This window comes from Nuphar pumila, chromosome 6 (genome assembly GCF_984573655.1).
Source record: "Nuphar pumila chromosome 6, dmNupPumi1.hap1.1, whole genome shotgun sequence".
Classification (NCBI taxonomy): domain Eukaryota; kingdom Viridiplantae; phylum Streptophyta; class Magnoliopsida; order Nymphaeales; family Nymphaeaceae; genus Nuphar; species Nuphar pumila.
In genome coordinates this window covers 132,448,213-132,457,283 of record NC_143254.1, presented here as the reverse complement: position 1 = coordinate 132,457,283, position 9,071 = coordinate 132,448,213, and positions in this window count along the sequence as shown.

Below are 9,071 nucleotides of genomic sequence, written 5' to 3'. Positions count from 1 at the left end.
GCGGCGAGTGGTCGCACGGCGATGGCTGTGGGTCGTCGATCCCTTCTCAGCAGAGGCGATGATCGGCGACGGGTGGTGGCCGGCGGCGAGTGGTGGCCGGCGATAGCAGTGGCTGTGGACGAGAGGGGACGGAGTGGAGAGAGAAGGGGCGAGGGTTTTCCCTCGCCCCGAAGCGCCTGTGTCTTTTTTAAAGACACAGATTCTCAATCTTTCGAGAATACGGGCCCGGATCCGGGTCGAACTCAGGTCTGGGCCATCCGATTTTTAATGCGCGCCTCACTTTGAGGCGCGCCTCACCTCAAGGCGTACGCCTCAAGGCGCATGAGGCGTACGCCTTGAGGCTGTTGCGCTTTTTAAGTGCACCTCAAGGCGAAAAGGGCCTCGCCTCGAGGCGAGGCGCGCTTTTTGCGCCTTGAGGCGCGTTTTTAACAACACTGGTCTCATCAGTACATGATTGCTTTCACTCACTCCATCTATCTGATATGACTGTAAGCCTCAAGCTCTCCCTCACATCAAGCAAGCGCTTCAGAGTAGTATAATGTGAAGCAAACCTTGTTTTTGTAATCTTTATTAGATTCAATTTTTTATTACTTCTAAATATTGCTAATGCTTTCGAATGATTGATGATATACTTCATAATTTCTTTACTTTGCAAATATGTCTCTCTCAACCAATGAAACTCATGTGTCAAATCCTTGAAGATCAAATTAAGTGTGTGCACAACACAAGGTGACCAAAAAATGTACTTATACGTTCGTTTCAATTCTTCACCAGCTAACTTGCAATTTGCTGCATTGCCTGTAATCACTTGCACTGCATTAGAAGGCCCCACAATTTTAAATTCAGTCTTTAAAAACTCGACAATATTTGCAGCTGACTATTGTATATTAGAAAAGTTGCTCGAATATAAGAACATCGAGCCAAAACAATTTGATGCAAATATATTTATCAGGTGTTTGTTCTTTATATTTGTTCAATCGTCTGAGACAATAGAAACTCCAAGCTCCTCAAACTTTTCTCGAAATTTACTTAACTCCTTGTAAACACACTCTTTCTCACTGTTAAGCAATGTTGCTCAAGTTTTTTCATATAATGAGGGTTTATATCTAGGCACTTTACTAACTACATATATCATCTCTTCCCAATATGGTGATCGAAGCACATTGAAAGGTATGCTATTTGCACACAAAAAACTGATAATTTTATGATTTACATGATCTCTTTCTACCTTTTTAAAGATATCGGGAATATCAATTGTGTTTCAGCTTCCACTAGAAGATGTAGTCATACTAGTAAGCTTCGGTTTATCAATTCTTGATCTCTTCAACTCAAATGCACTTGATGAAAATTTCACTCGTCGAACTTGCCACTTAATTTTTCTTGCCAATTCTGTATTTTTTGCAACTACAGGACAAAAGACATTATGAACACTTTGTCCCTTTGGAGCTCCCATGAAATGTGCAAAAAGTCGAGTATATGACCCATGATAAATATTTGTGCAGTGCCTGCACATAAAAACCTTTGTGTCATAACACTGTTGTTTTATGCATGCTAAGTGGTTCTACTTCTGGGTCATCTTCATCATAGTAGTCATCTAAGTCGTATTTTTCTTCATCTTCCTTATCAAAATAATTTTTTTCTTCAAACTGATATGGACAATCAAACCCCCTGCTCTTTCTGACATTGTCATTCCCAACAGCACTAGACGACATGCTTTAAATTGCAAAATGAATCATCATTGTCATCATAATTGTCGAGATCATAGTTTGTGATGGTCATTAATGAAGCAAAGAACAGGCAAATATACCTGCATCATAAAAGTATATGCATCAATCTAAAACACTTTAAAAAAGCTATTATTAACAACAAAGGATGGAGAGGGAAGAACACAAATCATTACTCTCATAATTTACCAATTACTAAAATAAAAAAAAATAAGCATCATTCAAGGAGATGAAAGATCTATGATTCTATAATATATTGTGATGAACAGACCAAATTAAAAAGAAAAAGAAAAAAAGAAAGGAAGTTCTTTCAAAAGTTTGCATTTATGAAAAAATGTTAAAGAAAGACAACATAACAATGAAGAAAGACAAAATTCATATTGGCCGACTATTTCTAGCAATAATGGTATTTATTTAAAATTTTAAACAACTAGCTGCAACATACTATCAGTATCAACTATTGTCATCCGTTTGCTGAATTTTGGCTTTTTGGCTATTAGGCTTCCAATTCATTTATTGTGCTGCTTATATGATATGAAGATTATGTGTTGTATCCACTAGAGATGCACAATGGATATGATATGCCCGAGCTTAGGTTGGACCGTTGGAGTTGGCTCGTTTAAGGTTGCCCCACTCTTCTGATAGAGTAAATGAGCGGAGCGGCCCGAGCCTGGGTGTGCCCAGGCTCGATATATCAAAGAATTCATGCTTAATAGGGATGATGAGCTCAATCAGGCTCAATTAGCAAATTTAAGCTCATAAATATACCAGAGAGAATTGTTTTCTTGCATAAATGACAAAAAACTAACTCTTAATAATGAGATCCTTGGTGTACAGTATACACAATATTCAAAATGGGATTTGCAATAATCAAAATGAAAAGAATAAAAACCTTGGTATACACAGAATATTCAGAATCTTTAATGGGACAGAATAGACTCTTAGACAAAGAGCATATATGGTAAAAGTGCTAAGTGGTTGTGGATACTGATGCTAATCATAACTTCTGTAAAGAAGAATTTGGAAAAACCGACTATACTATGTAACGGGCAAACAATGTTAACAATTAACAGAGACATAATACTACATAATTTTGCACTTGATATGCTAGTTAAGATTGCCAAAAGAATTGTGTCGATAAATTTCGTGCAAATAAATGATGCTTGATATGATATGGGAATGGGGTTAGTAACGTTAGACAAATTAGGTCCATAATATTCAGAATAAACAAAACCTCGGTATACACTATACACACATGCAAATAATCCCAGACCTCACGGATGCAACTCATACTGCTTAAAATGGATAGCCAGACCTCATGGATGTAAATAATCCCACGACCCAGACCTCACAGATGCAACTCATAGTGCAAATAATCCAAGACCTTACGGATGCACCTCAATGGATAGCCAAATAACCTAACTCGGCTGGGCCGAGTGGGTATTCCGTGGGAGATAGCGTGAGTTGTGAGATGGAGAGATAGAGAGAGTGAGAGGAGAGTAACATACCTGAAAATCCTCATAGTCGGTCAGTGGAGGTCGTCGGACGTCAGTCAAGGTCGCCGAAAGTTCCGGAGGTCGCAGGTAGGTGGCCAAATCTTGAGAGAGAGAGAGAGGGAGGAGGAGTCAGATGAAGCGTGAAAAACATAACCCTAAACCCCCCTTTCGAGTTTTGTTTTTCATAAGTTTTTCAAAATCTCTATTTTGCCCTCAGTAAAAAAAAAAATCTTTTAATTTTTTTTGATAAAAAAGGTTAAAAAAAAGGTAAACTTGTCCATCAAGTAAATCGTCCCCTTTCAAGGAAAACACGCTTCCTGATTTATTCATGTGCTTTCCCGTGCATTTTGGAAGCACCGCATTTCTCGCTTCCGAAGCGCATTTATAAGCGCTTTTGGTAACTCTGTAAAAACCTACTTGTGTGATAGAATCGTTATGTAACTTGAGTTGTTGAGAAAAACAAAGAATTAAAATGACATTTTATACCTCAAACAGTATTTAAGATGAGCTGAATGTAATAACTCAAACATCGCGTGACTTTTTGTTGATGGCTGACATGTTTTTTCGTAGATTGCGCGAGACTTTCATGGCATCAAATAACAATTTCCCAGCTAAACTTTCCCTGAACAACCTACTCATGTCCCATGCCTTGGGCATGTTTGGTTCCATCACATGAGAATCATTCTCTCATTTTCAGATGGCCCCAAATCTCATTATCAACCAAATATGAGATTTGCGGCTCACGTGATCATGTCAACCCGTGAGATTTTGAATCTCACTGGTTGAGTTGTGATTTCACACCTGCATTTCACGGGTTTTGTAAAAAAATCAAAGGTGAATGTTGGTGTCCTCCCCCCCCCCCCTAAACAACGTTCGTCTCCCTCATCTTATCTTCTTTCCTATATGAATAAAAAGAGCTCGAAAGAGGGGGAAGGCAGAAGCAACCAAACTCGGTCAAAAACCCAAGCCGTCGAAAAAAAAAAGCTCGTCGGAGGAAGGAAAAGCTTGCCGAAAAAAGAAAGATTGTCAAAAAAAATCAAGTGGTATTCTTTTTTTTTCTTTGCTGTTGAAGGGGGAAGGTGTGGGAGGAGGGGGGGTGCTCCATTAGCCACTTGGTGTTGAGGGGGAGGAGCTCGTTGGAATGGATTCCAGAGATCTCCATTAGCCATAGTCAGATGTGAGGCATGGCGTGGCTGCCTAGGGGGGAGAGCTCACCAGAATGGATTCTGATGAGCTCCATTAGCCCTCCCTGTGACTGAACTTGTGCTCTCGCTCATGAGATTCTATTTCAATCTTCTTCTTTTTTTGCTTTGGTTCCTTGCAAAGCACAGTGATGAGAGGAGCTCGTTTTGATTAATTTTGATGAGCTCCATTAGCCCTCCCTACGACTGAACGTAGGCTCTCGCTTGCGAGCCCCTTTTTCATTTTTTCTTTTTTGCTTTGGTTCCTTGCGAAGTACACTGAAGGGAGGAGCTTGCTAGAATCAATTTCAGTGAGCTCCATCACCTTCCCTACGACTGAAAAATGGGTTCTTGCTTGTAAGACTCTCTTTCATTCTTTTTTTCTTGCTTTGGTTCCTTGTGAAGCACAGTGAAGGAGGGAGCTCGCCAAAATAGATTCTGGTGAACTCCATCACCTTCCCTAAATCCATGGTCCATGACTCATTAAATCTATGTACAAGTCCATTAAATCCAATCCATGATCCACTAATCCAAAAATTCCATTGATACAATCCATGGTCTATTATCCATTAGATCCAATCCATGGTCATTAAATAAAAAAAACACTGATCCAATCTATAGACTGTTAGATCCAATCCATGATCTATGTATAATATGAGAAAATGAATCTGTGTCAACTTGCCAAACAAAAAAAATGAATCTCATACAAATGAGATCCCTTTCTTCAAACCAAAAAAAACATGAGAGAGAACATTCACCATTCAACATTACCAAAATACATCTAACAGAAAATTGGATGAGAGAGAAACATAAGAGTAAGACAGTCACAATTTAGATGGTAACTGTGCACAGTTCATAGTATAAGCCGATCAAACCCCCCTCTTTACTATGTAATTGAAGAGCCAGATACACATCAGACATGACCCGTTGGCGAAGCCTTCCGAAATCGAATTTGATGCTCCTAAAGAAGATGTTGTTTCTTTCAGTCCAGATCACCCACCATGCTGAAAACAACCATACCCACCACAATAATCTCCATTTTTTTTTTGTGTTGTGAAATCATGGGACTAAGCAAGAGGTCCAGAATAATGAAACTCGAACGAGTTTGAACAGACGGTGCACCCCCAAGTTTGAAAGAATAAGTTTAGAACGATCGGGCAGAGCCAAAATAGGTGAGTCATGTCCTCTACTGCCTTCTCACAAAGAACACACATGCTGGAAAATTAAATCCTCCATTTTCTGACATTAATTTGGGTTTGAACACGATCTAGAGCCACTAGTCATGCCAAAGCTTTTGCCCTTGGAGCGGGCCCCTTACCCCACATACAATCAGTGGGAAACTAGTCCATCCCAGATGGCAACAAGGAATGGTAAACTTACTTAATGAAAAACCTATCTTCGCTCGCCATTGCTCAGTGAAGCCACGGGCGGCCATGGACCGGCCTAAGATTCCTGCCACTGAAGGACCAAAGTGTCTACCACCACTCTAGCTAGAGGGACGAATGACACACTAAACTGGGCGTTGAAAGAAAGGAGTCAGGTAGGCTACCATATTTTTGCTTAACAAACGTAGCCCAAGGAGATTGAGATGTGAAAGCTACCCAGGCCCACTTCAAGACTAAACTGATGCTCCTCTTTCTCAGAGCCAGAATCACCAAGCTGCCTCGCTGCCTCGAGAGAACGATCTGTTGCCAAGAAACAAGCAGGTACTTTTTGTGAGACACGTTCCCAGACCAATGGAAGTGCGAAAGCAAACGATTAATCGTTTGTTCTATTGTCATTGGTATAATGGACATGCTCATACGAAACTCTGGTAATCTGGCCAAAATATGACGAATTAGTATCACTCGTCCTGCAAAAGATAAATATCAGGCCTTTTAAGACTGCAATCTCTCTTGCACCCGCTTTATAGTAAACATCTAAGATGAAGTTCCCACTGGCTGCAGTGAGTGCAATGATAGACCCAAGAAATTAACAAGAAGGTCGGATATTGAGCAGTTGAAGATCCTTGCAGCGGCCGATTGTAGAAGAGGGTCAACATTGAGTAAGACCAGAGCGCACTTACTCTCGTTTAGGCGAAGCCCTGAAATTGTAGAAAATACTTTAATAATGAAGCACAACCTGGACATTTGATTAACATTCGCTTGACCAAATATTATAGTATCATCTGCATATTGAATTGTGTGACCAACAAAATCAGGAATGCCCAAGAAATCCAAAAAGCCTGTTTGTTTTGCCCTTTTCACGAGAATAGGTAAACCATCTATCGTGATATTAAAAGGGACAGGGGCTAGGGGACAACCATGCCGCACACCTCTAGCCAACTTGAATTTTTCTCCTCTCAGTTTGTTGACGCAAACTAATGATACGGCTTTCGTGACCAACTCCTTAACACATGCTATAAACCGGCTGCCAAACCCCATGTTAGTTAGAGATTTAATCAGAAATCCCATGCCAGACTATCATAAGCCTTGTGAAAATTCAATTTTAGTAAGAAGTACGGTGCTCCAGTCGACTGTAAAGAGTGAAGAAGCTCAGTTGCACAAATAAAAGACCCTTGCAAACTTCAACCTGGAATAAAAGCCCCCTGGTTCGGAGAGACAAGTTGATCAATGACAACGCACAACCGATTAGCCAACACCTTAGATATAATGCAATACAGAGCACCCATCACCGAAATCGACCTGAAGTTGGATATATCTGACGTCCCTTGCCTCTTAGGAATTAAAGAGATTACTGTCACATGATATAGTTTAGGCAGCCTTGCATTACGATAGAATTCATCAAACAAGTGGAGCATGTCAATTTTAAAAATTGACCAAAAAGCTTTGAAGAAGTCAATGTTGAAACCATCAAGGCATGGGGCCTTCTATCCCAAAAGTCCGCTAATAGCATTAGAAATCTCAACTTTGGTGAATTGAGCTTGCAGAGGAACAGATTGGCTTGCCGCCAACCGCTTATAGCTCATATCGTTGATGACCCCCCTGACGCCTAAGTCGGCCAAATACAGTCTGGAGAAATAAGAAGTAATAGCTGGAAGGCAATTTTGCTGACCAAATTGGCATCCATTGTTCTCGACCGATAGTAATCGATTCTTACTATATTTATTTGATGTGTTCATGTGAAAAAATTTGTGTATTATCATCGCCATTAGCCAACCATGCAACTCTAGCCCTCAACTTTCATCTTAGCTCATCTTGTGCTCTCCGTTCTACAACGAGGGCAGAGAGGATGACGATACGCTCCTGCAACTGAAGCACTTGACTCTCTGGCACACCAATAAGATCGACTTAACATTGGGTCAGATAAGAGAGCTCAGCTTCCCACTGGCCAATGAACCTAAACTTGTTCAGGTTATTAAAGCTCATCCATCTCTTAATACATTGTCGAAGATGAAGAAGCTTTGCATGGATGAGGATGGCCGCCCTAGATCCCGTAGTCGGTTGAGCTCATGATTGTTTAACCAACTGTTGAAAGTCTGGCACATGAAGCCACCACTCCTCAAATAAGAACCTACGACACGCTTTGAAGCCAACCTCCCAAGAAACAGTCAGTTGTCCATGATCTGACATGGTCCGTGGCAATAGGCATGCAGAGACATCTGGGACTGCGTGAAATAGTTCTGGGGAGAGAAAAACATGATCAAGTATCTGCAAGCAAGGGCGAGACCTTATATTTGACCACGAGAATTGCTCCCCTACATGAGGTACCGAGTAAAGCTGGTTTCGTCAAACAAACTCCTGAAACCCCTTAATGGAGGGGTTGAGAAGAACCGGTAGACTAGAATCCTGCGTGGACAACAGACAATTGAAATCTCCTCCCAAACACTGAAGAGCTCCAAATATAACCAAAACTCAATCCAAATCAGCCGAGAGCATTGGTCGCGAGGCAAACATGATAGGGCCATAAACAAAGGTGAGAATGACATCTTGTAGCGACGACAACAAGTTTGCAGACAGAGGGATGGAAAAATGACCAATATCTACTATCATCATCTTAAGAGAAGCTTTCCAAAGAACCAGAATGCCCCCAGCAAACCCAACGACCGGTTTAAAAGCGTATGCCGCACCTCTCCATAAGTAAGATATCACTGATAACGGAATATCCTCCATTTTGGTTTCACAAATTGCAACGACGTGCGAACTTTCATACCTAATCCAATTAGCTAAAAACAAGCGCTTACCGGGACAATTCTTGTTCCTAATGTTCCAAATACACATCTTCATGACAAATAATCTGGCAGCACCCTAGTACGCCTTTGCCTGGTTGAGCGTCGAACTGAGCTGAAGCCATCTTCTTGAAGTTGGGCTTGCGAATGAGCCAATGATTTAGCTCTACGAAGACTATTTGTGTCCCTGGCCACCGATCGTGCCCGAGGAACAATCTGTTGCTGGATCAAAAAAAGCTGCCTAGGTGAAATCTGCACTCCTAGTGCCCGCGCAGCCTCGACGAAGGACATAGCCCATATGTCAAACATGTCATCAACCCCCTGCGACCCACCCCCCCGACCCTGAATTTGGGCAAGGTTGTGGATGCATGGGTTGCATGCAGGAGCCCCCCGAGTCCCTCTGACCAGATGCTCTGAGAACCTCCATGGGACATCCCCCGTCATGATCGGGCAGGTAGTCTGCCAAACATAGAAAGTGGGTTTGTTGCGGCATGCAAGGTGA